At 40.6% G+C, this 18,805-nt stretch overlaps 1 protein-coding gene across 3 annotated transcripts in view; it reads right to left on the reverse strand.

The window, feature by feature from the left end:
* slc4a11 (solute carrier family 4 member 11) overlaps nucleotides 1–18,805 on the reverse strand; it is a 209,165-nt gene that overhangs the window by 173,737 nt on the left and 16,623 nt on the right. Inside the window, exon 1 of one of the 3 annotated variants that reach the window (XM_036150611.1) lies at nucleotides 10,278–10,355. The exons of the other annotated variants lie outside the window; for them this stretch is intronic. The gene's annotated coding sequence lies outside the window, so the exon portion shown is untranslated. Of the gene's footprint in view, nucleotides 1–10,277; nucleotides 10,356–18,805 lie in introns of those variants that run through there. 3 annotated transcript variants of the gene reach the window in all.

The raw sequence follows: 18,805 nt of genomic DNA on the forward strand, positions 1-18,805 counted from the left end.
TCCACATTCCCAAATATGTGGGAAGAGGAGGAGGAGTAGCAACCATCTTTCAGTCTGATTTATTAATTAGTCCCAGGCCAATTAATAATTACAGTTCTTTTGAACATTTAACCCTCAGTTTCCCTCATCCAAATTGCAAAGCAAAAAAACCCTCTTTTGTTTGTTGTTTTGTATCGTCCACCAGGCCCTTACACTGAGTTTTTGGATCACTTGTCAGACTTCTTATCTGATTTGGTGATAAACACTGACAAGGTTATTATAGTGGGGGATTTCAACGTTCTGTCATGATTTGGGTTTTGTTATGGCTTTGTTATAGTCACCACCCTGTTACTCCGCTTCTCCAATCAGCTTCAGTTTTATTTCCAGTCATTTCCCTTCCCCTGATTAGCTCCACTCATTCCAGTAATTAATTTCACTCCATTCACCTGCTCACTCCCCTACTTATATTTTTTTGACCACCGTGCTTGCTTATCTCTGTCTGACCTATTTTTGAGCTTTATTAAAGCCTTTTTATTTACCTCAATTGTTTGGTTTGAATACTGGGTCTCTCTGTCTCTGATTCATAACACGTTCATGTTGACAAAGAATGTGATAACCTTAGTGTAGCCTTTAAATCTATCCTAGATTTAATTGGTTTGGCTCAAAATGTGCATAAACCGACGCACTCTGGGCTCAATATTTTAGACCTTGTGCTGACATATGGCATTGATTGTGAAGAATTAACAGTATTTCCTCACAACCCTGTCCTATCTGATCATTTTTTAATAACATTTGAGTTTAATCTGACTGAGTTCTCCGCCCCCAAAAGAGGGTTCCATTATAGTAGATCTTTATCGGATAATGCTGCATCAAACTTTAAAGAGTCTGTCCCCCATTTAATATCTTCAGTATTGCAGAAATATCCTGCAGATGGCAGCAATGTTGTTTCTTCCCATTCACACATAGATGTCTTTGTTAACGATGTGACTTTGTCATTGCGTTCTGCATTAGACAATGTAGCTCTCTTGAAAAAGAAGGTGATTATTCACAGGAAGCTGGCTCCCTGGTTTAATTCAGAGCTGCGTTCTTTGAAGCACAATGTTAGGAAATTGGAGAGAAAATGGCGCTCTACACACCAAGAGGAATCCTACCTAATCTGGAAAGACAGCCTATTGTTGTATAAAAAGACCCTTCGCAGAGTTAAACCAGCATATTTTCATCATTAATTGAGGAGAATAAAAATAATCCTAGATTTCTCTTCAGTACAGTTGCCAAACTTACTCAGAGTCACAGCTCCGTTGATCCATCCATTCCCTTAGCTCTTAGCAATAATGAGTTTATGGGATTCTTCATAAATAAAATTGATTCCATTAAAATAAAATAACTGGCATCCTCCCAAACATGATTACCTTGTCCTCAGTAAGTGAGGCAGCGTTGGAGGAATCTTTAGAATCTGCGCGGTGTTTGAACTGTTTAAAAGCAGTAGAGCTTTCTGCGCTATCTCAAATGTTTGCTTCATCTAAACCTTCTACCTGTATGTTAGACCCAATCCCAACCAAGTTGTTTAAGGAGATATTTCCTTTGATCAGTGGCACTATTTTAGACATGATTAATCTATCCTTAGTAAATGGATATGTACCACAGGCTTTTAAAGTAGCTGTTATTAAAGCTTTACTTAAGAAACCATCTCTTGATCAACATGAGTTAGTAAATTACAGACCTATATCTAATCTTCATTTCTTATCTAAAATTCTTGAGAAAGTAGTTGCTAATCAACTATGTGAACATTTACAAAGTAATTACCTACTTGAGGAGTTTCAGTCAGGCTTCAGAGCTCGTCATAGCACTGAAACAGCTCTGGGGAAGGTCACTAATGATATTCTCATGGCCTCAGATAATGGACTTGTGTCTGTACTTGTCCTGTTAGATCTCAGTGCTGCATGTGATCACAGTTGTTCTCCTACAAAGACTTGAGCATACTGTAGAGATTAAGGGGAAAGCATTAGGCTGGTTTAAATCTTATCTATTGGACAGATTCCAGTTTGTTCATAAATAATAAATATTTTTCAAACTCTAGGGTCACTTGTGGAGTACCACAGGGTTCAGTCCTTGGACCAATTCTCTTTACTATATATATATATATATATATATATATATATGCTTCCAATTGGCAAAATTATCAGACAGCATGGGATTAATTACCACTGTTATGCTGATGACACTCAGCTATATCCAATCAATGCGGTACCGCGCACGTGACGTCACCGTCTCAAGAGCAACGCCCCTTTTGCCGCTTAGGTAGGGCATACAGGAGAGAACGCACGGATAACAGATATGACCGACTTTACAGCCGTTAAACTTTCCCAAGACGATGTCCCAGGCACACGGATTACTGGTCGCACTGTCGAAGAACACACCAACCTTCAGCTCAAACGATGGCTTGAGGTTCGAGGGCTTAAAAAGACTGGAAAACGGGCCGAGTTGATGAACGGTAAGCTTTGTTTTTTTTTCCTGCGCGGCGATCATGGCAGCGTCGGCCGTTTTTTTTGTTGTTGTTGTTTGCAATCACCATCCAGGAATGGGTATATGTTTAATGTTTGTCTCATTTGAAATGTTTTTGAGTAAGCTATCCTGGTAGCAGGCTATCATGTTAGCGCCTGCTACCATGATAGCCTATATGCTGTCATGGTAGCAGGCGCTACTTTATTAACATGTCGGCCACCAAAATACTCTTACCTTGACTTGATGTCGCTGGAATTGGGTCAGGATGTTCTTCGGTTGTGCCCTTTCCTCCGACAAAATGCTTGCTACATATGTACTTGAATTTGGTAACTTTTTCCGGGTTGAACTGTTGTGTAGGCCGACCGCCCCGGTCCCAGCGCACACATTTCTCCTTGGCAGTCTTGAAGAAAACATCCTTCATATGCGGCCGATCAGCGTACCTCGAGTCGCTGTTGCACGTTCCATAGCAACAATGTTTAAAAACCATGGTCTTAGATTTGGAAAAAGCAGTCGTTTACCGAGTAAAACCAAGGGTAACGCACGTCTCTTTTACAGCGAAACAGCGGCGGACTATGCAAGCTTGCCCTACTGCGTACCACGTGATGTGACGTCATCGTGACGTTGTGTTTCTAAAAATAGCTCGCGCGCGGTACCGCATTACTTCGACTGCAGTCATGTCTTGATGACATCAAAAGCTGGATGACTTTATATTTCCTGCATTTAAATTCTGACAAGAAAGAAGTTGTAATCCTTGAACCAGAGTCCTCAAAAAATAAACTTCTTAATCAATCACCTAATCTGGATGGCATTAACTTGGCCTCTGGTAATAAAGTAAAAAATCTTGGTGTTATTTTTGAGCTGAGCTATCTCTGTAGTTATGCTGCAATAGGCTTAGGCTACTGGAGGACAGGGCCTATTTTTCTCACTCTGAGTTCTACTGTTCTCCAGTTTTGCATTGCTTGTCGTCATTTCAGCTTTTAACTTATTGTTCTCTCTCTTTTTTTTTCTTCATAGTAGGTACACCTGGTCTGGCGCTCTGTTAGCTGTGACATCATCCAGGGAAGACAGATCACTCACTATTACCATCTAATGTAGAATAGATTACTGGATCAATGTGTGCTTCTGTACTTTTTTGTCTCTCTTGTTGTGTCTCTGCTCTGTCTTCTCTAACCCCCAGTTGGTCGAGGCAGATGACCGTTCATACTAAGCCTGGTTCTGCTGGAGGTTTTCCTTCACGTTAATGGGGAGTTTTTCTTTCCGTTGTCGCTTCATGCTTGCTCAGTATGAGGGGTTGCCGTAAAGCCATGGAAAATGCAGATAACTCTCTCTGTGGCTCTACGCTTCTCCAGGAATGAATGCTGCTTGTTGGGACTTTGGTCAAACATTTCATATATAAGGGAACCCAGTTGATTGCATCAATCTGTATAATCTGACCAAATCTGTATATTATAATTGAATTTGACTTTGTAAAAGTGCCTTGAGATGACATGTTTCATGAATAGACCCCTTGCAACCACGTGACTCCGTTACCCAGAACCCCTTGCGTGGCGGCCATATTGGTTGGCACGCCATTTGACAAAATGACAAGTTCTCCAGGTATTTTTCTTCTTTAGATAAGGTATCACAAGATCGTTTTAAGAGTAAGTTGATGGTTGATGGTATCAGATTGCCAGATCCACACAGCAAAAGCCTGAAGGGACGGAGCGAGTCTGTGAAATGCTGGCCAAGGGTTTCGTACCGCGACACAGCTGCTTTATAAACACGCAGGCCAGTACGGACAAGAGAGCAAGAAAGCCCCTGAAACCACTGGACGGCTACAATTATTTTATATCAGGAAAAAGGCTCCAGCAAACGCCCGCGACGCCATGAGGGATTAAGCGGGTCAGAAAATGGATGGATGGATGTTCAGACATGTTTGTGTAACAGCAGAAAGCAGAGAGGAAGACCCGCCCGGTAGGTTTAAAAAAAACATCACTCACTACGGATTATTTTGGTGTTTTTGTCTTGTTAAAATGGGTGGGGTGTCGGCGACATTGCAGCGTAAACACAGAAGTACTAGCGCACGTGAACGGGGGCGTAATAGAGCGGCTGCTGCTACAGCTGCTGCTGCTGTAGCAGCTCTATTACGGCCCGTGTAGCGATCGCCACCTCCCCTCCGCCGCTATTTAAGTAGAACAATGAATAGAGCAGAATTAAGTTGTATTTACCGGAGTTGAAGTGTAGACTGCAAATTCTCTCGTAGTATGATGCCCTCCCCCCCCCCAGTCCATTGGGAGTGTCTGCCTGCGCTCTTTTCATTGAAAATATCCATTTCTTTCTTCGTCCTTCCTCCTTCGGTAAACGACTGAAACGTACATCCAACAATTTGGAATGCCTCTCTGTGCAACCGGCAGCACAACAAGTCGTAGGCATTGCTTAGATTCCAAAAATAAACGAACTAAAAGTACGCTCTAAATCACCCGTTTTGTCATGTAGTAGACGGGCTGTCAGGCTAGCGTGCCCACCAAGATGGAGGCGCGCACCCCCGATCACGTGACTGTGACGTCAGATGCAAGGGGTCTATTGGCACTCTATAAATAAAATTTAATTGAATTGAAGGCGTGGCGCGGCGGCCCCACATCAGCCTCCCAGTATCGGTTTGAGCAGCAGGCAGTCACTGCAGAAGCTGAGGAGCGCGAATATCCCATACTCAGCCTCAAACAAACTTCCCTGTGGTTACCAAAAAGGAGAGCTGATATGTCCGAGGGTGGTCAAAAATGCATAAAGTTTCCACTCACACCTGAAAGATGACAGAATCACAGAAAAGTGTCTCAAGTTAATTTATGGGGACTTTACTGAAGACTGTTTCCTGTTACCTGTGGGCGGATTCAAGTTGGGGTATTCGATTTTTTTTAAAAACCTTCTGTACCAACATGAAAGCGGGGGACCACAATGTTGTCGTTACCCGTACGTTTATTTAATTTCTAAATGCTGTCAAATGTAAGGGGTTATTTGTAACTGAAAAATCCGGTTGACTCACTGGCGAGCTAAACTGCTGCCAGCAGCAGAATTTTCCTGTCACTGCCTGGGAGAGCAAGCTCTCCTCCGCAGTAACCATGGTGCAGAGCTGGAAACCAGCCGCATATCGTTTCTGTGTCACGGCTTTGCTGGAAGCGAGTTGCGGTACTGCCATTAAGAGCTGGATCCCAGCTGAATATTCCTGTATCACGGCGGGGAGCTAGCTACTGTACCGCGGATAAACTGGCTCCCAGCTGCATAAGTGCAGACGCAGCAAGCTCCCCGTCACTTTTACTGAGGAGGGACATTTGGCCTGAGAAAACAACAAGCCTACATTATTTTTTAATGATTTTTTTTCCGAGAATTTCCATATGCAGCAATATCAACTACAGGAAAAGGTTTATACCTTTAAATGCGATGGCCAAATTGGGAGGCTTCATTGGGAAGAGGCTTTTCGATTCATGACTGTTGAGTTCTAAGCACCACAGAAGGTTTTAGTTGGCCAGGCTTTATGGGACCACTGCTCATTGTGTGCTGGTCAGCCCTGTAGTACTTGTCCATGAGTTAACAGATCCACCCCGTAGTTGCACGTTGAGCAGAGCCTGACTGTGGAGGTGAGGTAGAGGAGAAGTGTTTGAGGTGCCAGAGTGCTGCACAGTGTGACTATGGGACAGAGCGCAACAGGACTACCATGGGCTGAACCACCGGCGCACCAGGAAAATCCCCAGTAGTCCCAGTTCGCCACTGTATTAATGCAGCAGTAAAATAATTAATTTTACTCGCATTTTGCGTTGTCTGATTTGCGCCCTTACAACACCAATTACTCGAACCCAGTGGCCAGGGAAAATTCTTAATTGATATCGGGAAAAAAATGATTGTAATGCGTTGATAAACTTATATTTTTTACCCACCCCTAATCACAACTAATCTGCAAACAGATAATTGCAGATTAGCATTCTCACTAAGTTTAGTCAATGCCGGTTTGGCTGCTCCACTAATTAGCAGAGTGAGCAGAGCAGAAAGTGATAACACAGCAAGCCAAAAAAACAACTAAAACAGGCAGGAAGCATGACAGTTAGCAATCGAGTGAACATTAGACATGTTAGATATTACATGTAGCTATAGGAGTTGCTGAATGCATTTATTGGGAAAATTACAGATGATTCGCAGGCATTGTAGACGTCACAGACGTGTCATACATAATTAGGCAATAATTCCAACTGTTTGCGGACCAGTTAGCTTTCACTTATCCCATTTACACTACCCTTTTTTAACCATGCCGAGAACGGTCCGAGCTCGGTAAGTGAGATAACTATTGAGTGTAAATGGATCACAAACTGAACTGAACCATGGGAGACACAACCAGACCGCGCTAAATCTAGACCAGTTCGATGGGTGGGCTCAGCCTGGTTTTTCAGTGGCACGGTTCTCTGATAAAGAGCGCATGAGCAGACCGCGTCGTCTCCTTACAGTCAGCTTTCTAATTTTGCGGTTTCAGACATTCATAATAATACTAGCTTCCTTACCGTGCCACACGGTTTCCAGTTATGATTCTGCTTAGCAGTGTGATGAACCTCAACGTCGTCATTTCCTGCATCTGTAAGCCCTTATTAGACGTTCGTTTGTCTTATCCACTTCCCAAAAGCCGACTTAAGTCACTGACCCGTCTCACTATACATGCACATAGACTCTACATTCTCTACAACAGTAGCACTAACGGATCCACAAATGACCATTGTTAATTGCTGTGCTGTTTTTTTCTTAGCTTTCTTCTTCTTGTTATGATGTTGTCTTAATATTGTTGGCTTCCATTGCTTAACAGCTTCCTAATGACAGAGACACGCCGGTATCCAAATTTTTTTAAACAAAGCTTTCTTGAATACCATTCAATAAAGAATCACCAAATACTTTTGTATACAGTACACTGCTATTTGCCATCTTCTTCTGTTATATGTGTATCTGGGTTGCTTTAGGATCTTGAAGCACTCAGTCAGAAGAAGGATTTTAGACCCGTTTGTAAATAATATGGTAAAGGCTGCACACATGGTGGAATTATGTTTGTCAGCCTGCAAGATGACGAATGCTGTAAAAAATGTGAGGCTCACCTGAATTACAACATATGCTCTTTGTCTCATGTCTGTTAAAGCACTGGATGACTTGATATACTACACTTGGTCACTTTATTGTATTTTTTATAAAATGTGGCATTATTAGCTGATCAACTGAATTTTTTTTATGGCTGTGGGAGAAAGATAAATGTTAGCATATGTGTGTGTACGTATGTAAAATTAAAGTACTCCTCTTTAAATTGTAGGTGTTTAGACATTTTATTTTGTTCTGTTTGGTTAATGGGTTTTTCACAAACCTTTCCATGTTCACTTTATCTGTTTAAAAAATATTGACATGGTGGAATTTGTGGCTTTCAATACTGAGATAATTTTACAACCCAATAAGGACTAGATGATGTCTGTCTTTAAACCCTAATGGATAATGTACTTTCTCTTTTCTATGAACACTAGTAGTGTAAAATTTTAATTTATCCTAAACTATAGCGCAAAACTATGCTGCTACACAACATTCCTGTTTGAACTGGCTGCAGTCTCCTCTTTATTATTTGGAATGGAATAATGGAAGTGATGAACTGTCCACATTCATTTATTTATTTATTTATTTATATATATATATATATATATATATATATATATATATATATATATATATATATATATATATATATATATATATATATATATATATATATATATATATATACACTCCAAGTAGTTCCATTGTCTCAAATTGTTAACTGTAAAATTTAAAGATGAATTGAACAAGAGCTGGACTTATGAAGGCTTTAAGTTAGGGCAATGAGCAGTCAGCTTTCTGAAATCAACCATTCCCCTTGAGATGTTAGCTAAGATATCGACAAACTCTGGATATAATTAATAAGACACACCTTATGTTCAACAATCAACCTCTATTCATCAGTTCTGAACAGACTGACTTTTTTATTAGCTTGAACAAACTGTTTTTTAATGATCCTAAATTGTGGACAAGGGCAGGATATTGCTTAGAAAAATTAACCAAAATGGTTTGTTTCAAAGGTTACCATAAAACGGCTCTAATCTTTAACCATTTAAACTTCTTGGGGTGTTCTATGGCGCAGGGGTAGTGAGCGCGACGGAGGCCTTATTCCGCAGCTGACCCTCGTTTGATTCCAGCCCAAGGTCCTTTACTGCAAGTCTTCCCTCCTCTCTCAAACCCCCTTTCCTGTCAGCTTGCCTTGTGAAAAACGAGCCACTAGTGCTGTAAAACCCATAATAAAAAATGTAAACTTTAGATTTTAATGGTCATATAATTCTAAAAAAAAATCCCAATGAGTAGTTGTGCCCTTTTTTCCTAGACAAGTTTAGGATCACGCAGTAACTTAATATTACTGTTTGGTTGACAGTGAAAAATAGACATTAAATGACTAAACAAAAAAGCACATGCTAAATCCCATCTGTGCTGACCAGTTGGTAATACGACAAAGCAGCATGGCTTTTCAGTCTTTTAAGATGGTGCCACAGATGGCTGCCTTGTTTCACAGCAGTACATCTCTTGTATTTTGTGTTTGCTGTGTGTTTATTCTGCTCTATGCCACCATTTGATGATCTCTTTCACTGGAGAGGAACTCCTAAACATCAGACAGTCGTCTCAAAGAAATGTATCTCCATTTTTCATAGACCCCAGCTTTATGGAGATATTGGTTGGTGATAAAGCAACAATCTAAGGAATTTATCAGAGACGTAGACGACGTTTACGTGCAGGCAGGCTTGTGAAGCTTCGGCAACGGAGTCTCCTGACTCCCTTGCCTTTAATCCACCTGGCTGTCAATTGCTACTGCCCTCTGTCGGCGGATAGACGTTTCTATGCCCTGCCTGTTCTATTTACCCCAGAGAACTGGTCACACATTGAATTCTTCTTTAGTAGGAAATGACTCTTGAAACAGAAACTATACATTCACACTTTTAATCTAAACAAACCATATAAATTGTACAGATTAGTACTGAGGCTCTAAATAGATTTGACACTGGAAAAAAGGATCCCTGAATAATAATAACTGATTTTAGGGGCTCCAACAACCTATAGCCTCATGTAACATCTGGCATAGGTAATGTAAACTCTACGGCTAACTGTCATGCTTTGTGGCCGTTTTAGTTGTTTTTTGGCTGGCTAGCTGTGTTTCCACATTCTGCTCTCCTCACTCTGCTATTTTGTGGAGCAGCCACACCTCCGTTGACTATGACTACCAGTAAGCCATTCCACCTGTGTCTCCACTTATATATACCTGCCTCTCACAGCTAGTCAGTGCCAGATTGTGTTCAAGCCTATGTATGAATTGATGACCAACGTTAGCATTCGCATCACCTGTTTCGGACTTCATTCTGTTTTTGTTATTTTGATTCTCCTGTCTCGGTTTGCCATGCTGGATTAAAAAACATCAAGATTTCTGTTTCGCCAAAACCTGGCTCAGTTAGGATACCGTGGACTCAACTCTACAGATGCCAGACAGATAAGAAGTTTGTCCACTGGATTATTCTTGATTATTTATTTATCTTAAGTACAAGTTCAACATTTTATGGTCAAAATCACTGAATTTATGCATTTTTGCCTGTTCAAATACATGAGAGATAGCAATGCCAGAAATGGCTAGTTTATTTGCATAGCACATTTCCGTAGCAAGACTTTAGAAATTGCTGTACATGAACAGAACATAAGAAAAGCAAAGCAAAGTTCAACTATTCAGCACGACATACCAGCTCTGGTCACAGTGCCTCATCGAGCAGAGCCTGCCACACTTAATCCTGTTTTTGTTTCGTCTGAACCACCAGGTCCCACCTCTGCTTCACTGCCTTACACATCAGCTCCTGTCCCTGCCGCCTTGCTGAACGTTTTGTCCCCTACCTTGGTGGATCAGCCCAGGGCACAAATGGTAGTTGCTGAGGCTGCCATTCTTGAGGTATGAACCGGCCTTTCCTGTTCACTTGGAGCGGCTTCGTCCTCACGCTGTGGGCGTCGCCACCGGAGTGGGACTTCTGCAACAGTATCTTAACTGTTGACCTCCAAGTCATCGATTGCTGCTGATTGTTCCACTACCTCCACTTTCACCACCTGCATCGAGTCACCAGAGGGTGTCAGATACGATTCGGTGCAACTATCATCTACACCCCCGGTTTCCTAATCCTGTCAGTTCACATCTTATGAACATCATGAATGTCATTATCCCCAATGACGTTGATTTTTTTATTCTTGGCTCTGTTATATTCTTCATCTTCCTCAATCCTGGTCCATGTTCATGAGTTGGCTGTTAGGAAGGGCCAAGCAGACCCACTTCAGACCCCGGTGCTCTATATTCAGGGAATCCAGAAGGATGCTCCTCGTGAGCTGAAGTTTAGCAGTAAGGAGGCCTTCAGTAATCCAGTCTCATCTGAGGTCTACAGTGACCCGTCTTGACTGATGTCTTGAGTGACCTCGTCTTGTCTGAGGTCTTCAGCGCTCCTGCCTCTGTCTTCAAGGCTCCAGTGGACGACTTGGACCTTCAGAGACCCCAGTCTCTGAATGTCCGGTGGACGTGCTTCCTGACAGGTCTCCTGAGCTCCACCATGGGTTCCAGCGGACCAGCCGCCAACAAAAGTTCAGTTTTGGCCGGACTAGACCTTTTGAACAAAATGCAAATAGGACTTCTTATTGTCAGGATCCTCCGAGCTGTGGCTTTATTTCAGTTAATTGGACTCACCTATGATACCCTGATTACTACCTGTATTTAAGTTCCCGCTGTTTGTTTCCCCGTTGTCGGGTCATTCTGGGTTCTCCTGCTTTCTGTGTTGACTTCTGTGTTTTTGCATCCTCCTGTGTTCTGCGTTCAGCCTGTGCTCACCTTCTGTATGCTCTTGAGTTCTCGCCTGCTTTGTTGTACTCCTGCGACCTGTAAGTCATCCTTTTGATTAAAGATCCTCGCACCATGTACCTGTCTCCGCCTCGTTGCTGCCTAGGTCCTCGCATCATCACAAAACCCTGACACTTATGGCATTTCGTTCTCTCAACTCCTCCCCAAAGTCAAGATTTGGAGAGTGCACGACCAATAGTCCAGTGAACAGAGCTTCAACGTAACACTGGTTGGTTCTCTGAATAATTCTCTCCTTGCCTGGCTGGTCGGTTTAGGCGGACAGGCCAGTCTGTCTTGTTTGGTTTGCAGCTGTCTCATAACCTTTAAAATTTTAGATGATGGATTCAAAAGTTCTCTGTGAAATCTTCAAAGAACCTTTTAGTACCTAACCCTGCTTTAAAATTATCCTTAACCTGCTGTGTTCCTTGGTGCCTTGACAGAACAGCGAGATCTATACTGAGCATAAATCAAACACTGAAGGACTCTAATTTTACTAATTTGTGACTTCCGAAGGTAACTGGTTGCATTGAATTTTATTTAGGGTTATCAGTGTTGAAAACAAATGCACAGAAGATGATTCAGATTTTTATTGGTTCAAATTTTGAAAACTTTATCTTTCCCTCCCCTTTCAAATAGAGTCTCAATAAAATGCATTGAAGTTTATAGTTGCAATGAAATGTGTTAACACTGAAGGAGTATGAATACTTTAACAGGGTGATACATTTTTATGTTTTTCACAAGAAAGTCCTACCTTTGATTAATCTTACCTGAAATTAAAAATAGCTGTTTATTGTCATCTTATTTTGATCAATTTGCTGGAAACTATATTACACAAGACGCAGCCATGTTTAGACCAGTGGAAATTATGTCATAACTGATTTGTAGTCTAGTCCTGCACAGGGCTGTGCTGCTGCAGCGTATGTGGTGTCCTTTTGTCCTTGTACCAGATGTCAGGATGTGGCGCACGACTCATTAGGATGTCAAAATGCTCCTGTACCAGTAAAGTCCTTTTATTTGGTGATTTTAATAGCCAAATGACCCATCTGCTAAGGTAGTTGTGTCTGCATCAGTTAGGGTATAATGGCAATGCTGCATAGCAGATAATGATGCCCAAACAGTCACTGCTATTGCCTCAGTGAGTCATCAATCAGTGAGGGAATCCTGCTCACTCCTTTTGACCAGGGACAACCTGTATTAGAACTGACTGTGTGTATGTCTATAGTATGCATGGGCATGTTGTGTGTGCTTATGCTTTACTGACACTTTACTGTTTTTCTTGCTTTCCATCTATGCAAAGGTGTCTATTTAGTCTCTTCAAGTGTGTCTATTAGCTGGTGTAGCTGTCAGCCTTTCTCTCTACATGTCTGTGTGTGTGCAAGAGAAAGTCTGTCTGATTTTTTTTTCCTTTCAGTGCAGTCTTTGTAGTTGTTTATGCTGTAGTCTGGCACAGAAAGAAAGAAAGGCACCAGGATAATCACAACACTTTGGAATAACTAATGGAGGAATGATGAAGGAAACAAATGAAGAAAAAGGAAGGTGATGGAGAAGAGGAAAAAAAAGGTGGAAACATTATTTCTAGTTAAGTTGCTGTATGAAGCTACCAGAACATAGCCTTCCAAGCTTCCCCTTGCCATGGATCTTTGTGTGTCGGTATTTGTGTGTTCAGTCTGTACAGATATCTTTAGTAGTGAGCTGAAAGTAATGCCAAGGGGATGAGGGCATATTTCAGGTCACAAACTAGCTACAGATTTAATTTGAAGAAGAACAACTTGATTACGTTCTCTCAGGCAAAAACAGCTCGGGGAAATGTAACTGAGAAGATACAGGTAAACACACACACTCTCTGTCACACACGCAGACATTGCTGTAGCAGTGTAATGGCACCTGCAGTTCAATGTACTATGCAGATGGTTGCTAAATACATTTATGTAAGAACTGTTTCACAGTGGTTATGCCCTGCCTATGGCACCAGCCACACCAGATTGTTGCTAAATCCAACTTTCTTCCTCTGTGTCCATTTACATCTAAGCAGAAATATTTTTACACAACAAAAAAAGCCCATATGGGCCCATTTCACGAGATTAACAATTGTTCCCCTTTATGCTTGTTTCTGGGGTGAAATAAGTTAACAACATTAGAGATTAATAATAACATGCTTAAAGATGGTGATGAGCACTAAAAGCATGGGCCATTTTCCGCCTCTCATGATGTCTGAAAATATGTGGTTGCAGGCCAGACCAGGTGCATTCTAATTTTCACAGCTCCCTTAAGACCACAATATTACATCTATACAAGTCAGATTTTTGTCATATTCTGTGTAGATAAGTGGACTGAAATTAAATAGCGCTTTTCCAGTCATACTGACCACTCAAAGCGCTTCACACTAGAGCCACATTAACCCAATCACACACATTCAAACACTGATATGCAGCTTGGTAGGCAACTTGGAGTTAAGTGCTTTGCCCAGGGGCACATTGACATGTGATAGTGGAAGCTGTAATCACACCCACAACATTTAGATTGCAAGACAACTACTCTAACCATTGAGCCACAGTAGCAGATTGACAGTAATGTAAACAGGGATTTACTAAGTGCCTTCTCCAATAAATCACACAAGCTGATAAGTTAAACGGGCAAATCAGATCATTCTGTGGTCCAAAAAACACAGTTAAAAGGTAACTGACTACATGTTTGCTGTATGTGGATGTTGATTTAACTTATATCTTTCTTCCTGTATATTACGCAGACAGAAAAACATCTAGATTTTTGCACAGGACAAGATGTTTGACAAGTTAGGCATACCAGTGCAACAAAGAAACGAATGCTAGCAAAAAAACGTTTTAGTGGCATGCATAATCAAATCAGTCGCAGTCTGAAGCCCTGGCTTCTGTTTGATCTAGAACCACAAGGTTTTATGAACCAGCTGCTTATTTACAGCTGCAATTATGGCTTCCAGAAATCATTTAATAACCAAGTTGGGACACTATTCTGTATTGCAAATTTCAACTTTGTAATTTTAGCCTTTGCTCCATCTAGAGGGGAAATTACTTTTTCATAAGTTTGATATATTAGTTCTATGTCAAAAATAAGAAGAAATCTTTATACTAGTCAGTTCAATTTTGACTCATGTTTGCCATCACCAAAGGCTTTGTATGATGTGGCAAAGCTTTATAGCAGCTCATCTGAGACTAACATATAACATAGTAAAGAACTTTATAGGAATGGCCTAACCACTGTACACTTGGACACTACAAAAATTGTGTTTACTACTGAAGCTAAGCTGTTCTGCGATGTCTACATTTTAGGAACCTAATTGAGGGTTTCCACTGCATGTATTGAGTCATGGCACACTGCCACACCTTCAGAATTTCAGAAAAATGTTAAAACTATGTAAAGCATTAAATTTAGCATAGCACTGTATATTTGCACACTTATTCCAATCATAAGCAGAGTTTAAACTGACTTAGCGACTGTCGTTATATTTGAAGACTTTCCAGTCGCCATACATTAAAAAATGCAACTAGAAACTACTGACATTTCTCTGTGTTTAGCAGCTTCAAGTTAAAGCAGCAATCCTGTTACCGTCTCACAATAACTACTAGAGCTGTTTAGAAAAAACAAAATCCTAGAGGACACCCTGTAATTGGTTATATTTACAATCACGGGGAGAAGATTTTAAGTCATGTGTTTTCTTCCATAACAAGCTCTTGCATAATCTGGTCTAAAATATGATTTATCATTATTTAGTTTCTTTAAGTGAAATTTACTTACGTTCCACATTCGAACCAGCAATCTTAAAGAGGTGAGCAGCTGATAATAAATATTGGGTACTGAAATTGTTCTCAAATCTTGGAGACAATTTTTTGTGACCTACAGTACTTGATTAGGCCTTGGGGCACCAATACCTAACCAGTAGGTCCAGAAAATTTTAAATGAAGAACCAAAATAGGGATATACAATTTTAAAAGCAACCCTAGAAGTTTAGAAAAAAACAGAGGCAAAATACTGTTGAATGCAAAAGAAAACAAAAAGGGAATGGATATTTTAGTTCAAACAAACTAAATACAGAGCCCTCCAACACAAACCCCTTGAACAATCACATTACAATGCTCAACTTTATTTTGTTGAGATTTTGTGTGACTAAAACAAAGCAGTACATAATTGTGAAGTGGAAGGAAAATAACATGGTTTTTAAAAATATATATATTTTCTATCTCTGGTGACAGCATTTCTAGATGATGCTGCCACCTTATTTCACAGTATGGGGGGTGGGTGTGAGAGGATATGCACTGTGGAGTTTCCGCCAGGCATAACATTTTGCATGCAAGTCACATCACACTACTGGTAAAGCCTATTGCACACTCTAATTTCTCAGGGATTGTCTGTAAATAAAGGTTTAAGATTACTGCACAGAATATACTGCGGGCAAGAGTGTATCAGTAGATCCTGAGGACCAGGGTTGAAGACCTCTGCTCCACAGAACCAGCTTTTGTGATCTTTCTCAACTTTTACAGGAAAGCTGATCCGAGACTGTGTGAAGAGCATCTTACGACTGGAGGAAGCTGTGAACTGGATCTCTGTGAGCCGCACAGCGATCCCCTGGAAGCCCTAAAGGCCCAGACATACTTGCATGGACATGAGTCCCGCAAACTCAAGGTGAGCTCTGCGCAGAAAGGTACGTACAGAGCTCGTTTTTTACGACCGCCTATGTGGGGTCACACTATAAACTGCTCGGCGGCAAGAAGTCTTCACATCAAACTGTTTTATATGTGACAGAGCTTGATACACTCTGCTCCAAGCAGGTGGTCGCAAGGACGCACGGCATCACAGTCCTCGCACAGAAAGGTCTGCGGTGAGTGCTTGCTAGAAAAGAAAAGGATCTAGGTGTTCAACTAGCTAATTAAACATTTTACCATCCATTCTGACGCTTTGTCCCACTGGCAGAAAGTGTGGGAATTGTAGGAATTTGTCACAAAAAATGTAGGCAATAAGTACGCTCGACTGTGAAAGGTAAAAGGTTTGCGGAGAGGCTCACAGTATACACACACTGTATAATGTTCACTAGCATTAGCCGCTATTAGCTTTCCGAACAGCCTTCCTACTAACAAGTTAAACATAACAGTTTGTTTAAACATAATGCTTGTTTTGGTTTTGCTCCGCAATCGTTCGATAGTGCTAGGAGTGTACAACATTAATAGGGTAGATTAACATGGATTCATTTTTGGATTAAAAAAAGAGGAAGCTACACGGAGTCCCATGTGGAAAAACATAGTGGATGAGCAAGACCCCCTTCTGGTTGGGGTTCGTAAATAAAGACATCTTTATGATTCAGCCAATAAAGATCACCATTATCAACAAACTGTTAGCAATTCCTGAACAGTAATCGCAGTCACTCTTGGAAGAAAGTAAGGGAGAATAATGTTACTTTGGATGAAAAGAGGCAGTGTCCACACGTCTCATTTCTGCACAGAACGTACATGCCTCGAGCATAACCCAGCCTTGAGAGCCACGTGACCTGGATACTCCAGTCATTCGGCCCCTTACAGCTCCCTCCTCTATCTTAAGTAACCAATACAAACTTACTTATTTCTGGAGAAATAATTACAATAATCTAAAATCAAGTTTCCTAAAAGTTATTGATCTTTAATTCAGCAAATCATTCTTTAAAGGTTATTTTCTCAAGTAAAGTTTTATGGTTTATGTTTGATCTCGCTTGAATACATACCATATGTTCTAAATTAGTTGAGCTAATCTGACCTCATTCTACATCTTTTAAGATGGACTTTGGTTCTCTAACCTAAAGATTCTCACTGAATTCTGCATTCTTCATTGAATCGTTTTCATGGTGATGATTTTCAACCATTTTTATTTGTCCTTTTGTTTCTTTTTGTGTGGATAGCTTTAGTTTCTTTAATCTTAATGTTGCTTAGTAGTTTTAGTGAAGTTCACTAGCATAGTAAAGAAGAGCTGTTGATTGGAATATGTTGTTAATCCAGGTAAACAAAATTATATAACGGTGTTCCCTGGATGTGCATGTATTTCCGTTAATAAATTATTATACTGCAAGAGAAGTCACTTATTCCATATGTGTGCAGAGTTTGCTGTTAGAAGAATGCTAGTGCTCGAATAACTCTTCACCTATTGTCCTAATCTCAGCCAATTAGTCTGATATTCACTGGACAATACCTAAGACAGTGTGTTATTTGATTAAACATTAAATAACATAAAATAATAATTGCACAACAAAAGCCGGGCAGGAGATGGCATTGAACAAGCAAATTGCTAGATGACCATTTAGGCTGTGGGTACTTAAATCATAATGTACAATACAGCAAATACTTTCTCACCTCTTTTATCTTGTCTAGGATGTGTATTTATGTATCCATTTTTCTAACACTATCTCTAATTATTCTAAATTCTTCTTAATAATAATGTTTATTATTGAGAACATTTTACAGTCTGTGAATAATATAACAATTTATCTATGCTTTATTCTTTGAACATTTTCCCAATTTTTATTAAATGATTATTAAATATTTTTCCACTGTTTAGGTGGTGGATGAGCCACCATCTGTTTCTGCCATCTTCCCTGCCTAAGACACTCTTAGGCTTGCTAAAAGTCCTCCTGACTTTTTTTTTTCACTTTAGGAGCTCTCTTAAGGAAAAACACACTTCGTGAATAACTTTCATCTTACCGATGTAAAATTCTAAGATGAATCTTAGGATTTTTCCTAAAATGACATCACTAATGCCCTGTATGCACCGCAATTTTGACCATCGCAGACCAAAGATGAGGACGGCAGGTAAATCTTGGAGAAATCTTTGGTTGTAAACCAGTAGTCTTACATCGCACTGTGAAACAGGTTCAAGGACTGGGGTTGTTAGAGTCTTGTGACCAAAGATACCTCCAATTAATATCTGATAGTGTCAGATGTTTTCAATAATTATCTCACTGTGTGACAGCTGCTACGACCTACGTCTACTAACCAGAGCCATCACGATATGAGAGCCTCAATGGCTTCCCTAACGGCACTGCTCCACAAATAAAAAAAGGGAATACATCAGGGACGGCCTGTCCTGTTTTAAAACCAACTGCCACACGGAGCACAGAGGAAGGTGAATCTTCATCCGCTATGTCGCATGTCGGACTGCCCAGCAATTACAAACTGGTGAAAGCTTTTATTGTGGTAGCCTAGACCAAGACGGATATTTTGTTCTTGTTTTGGAAGGGGGGGGGGGGGGGGGGGGGGGCTGCTGCAGGTGTTGACGCACTGGGACATTTTGCCAAACTTTTTATTTAGTATTTACATAGTATACATAGTATTTATGAAAGGACATTGACGTTTGATTAAACAGATTACTTTAAAGAAAACTCTTTAATTTAGTGCTAGACAATTT

The sequence above is a fragment of the Fundulus heteroclitus genome, chromosome 19, assembly GCF_011125445.2.
Source record: "Fundulus heteroclitus isolate FHET01 chromosome 19, MU-UCD_Fhet_4.1, whole genome shotgun sequence".
NCBI classification, from domain to species: domain Eukaryota; kingdom Metazoa; phylum Chordata; class Actinopteri; order Cyprinodontiformes; family Fundulidae; genus Fundulus; species Fundulus heteroclitus.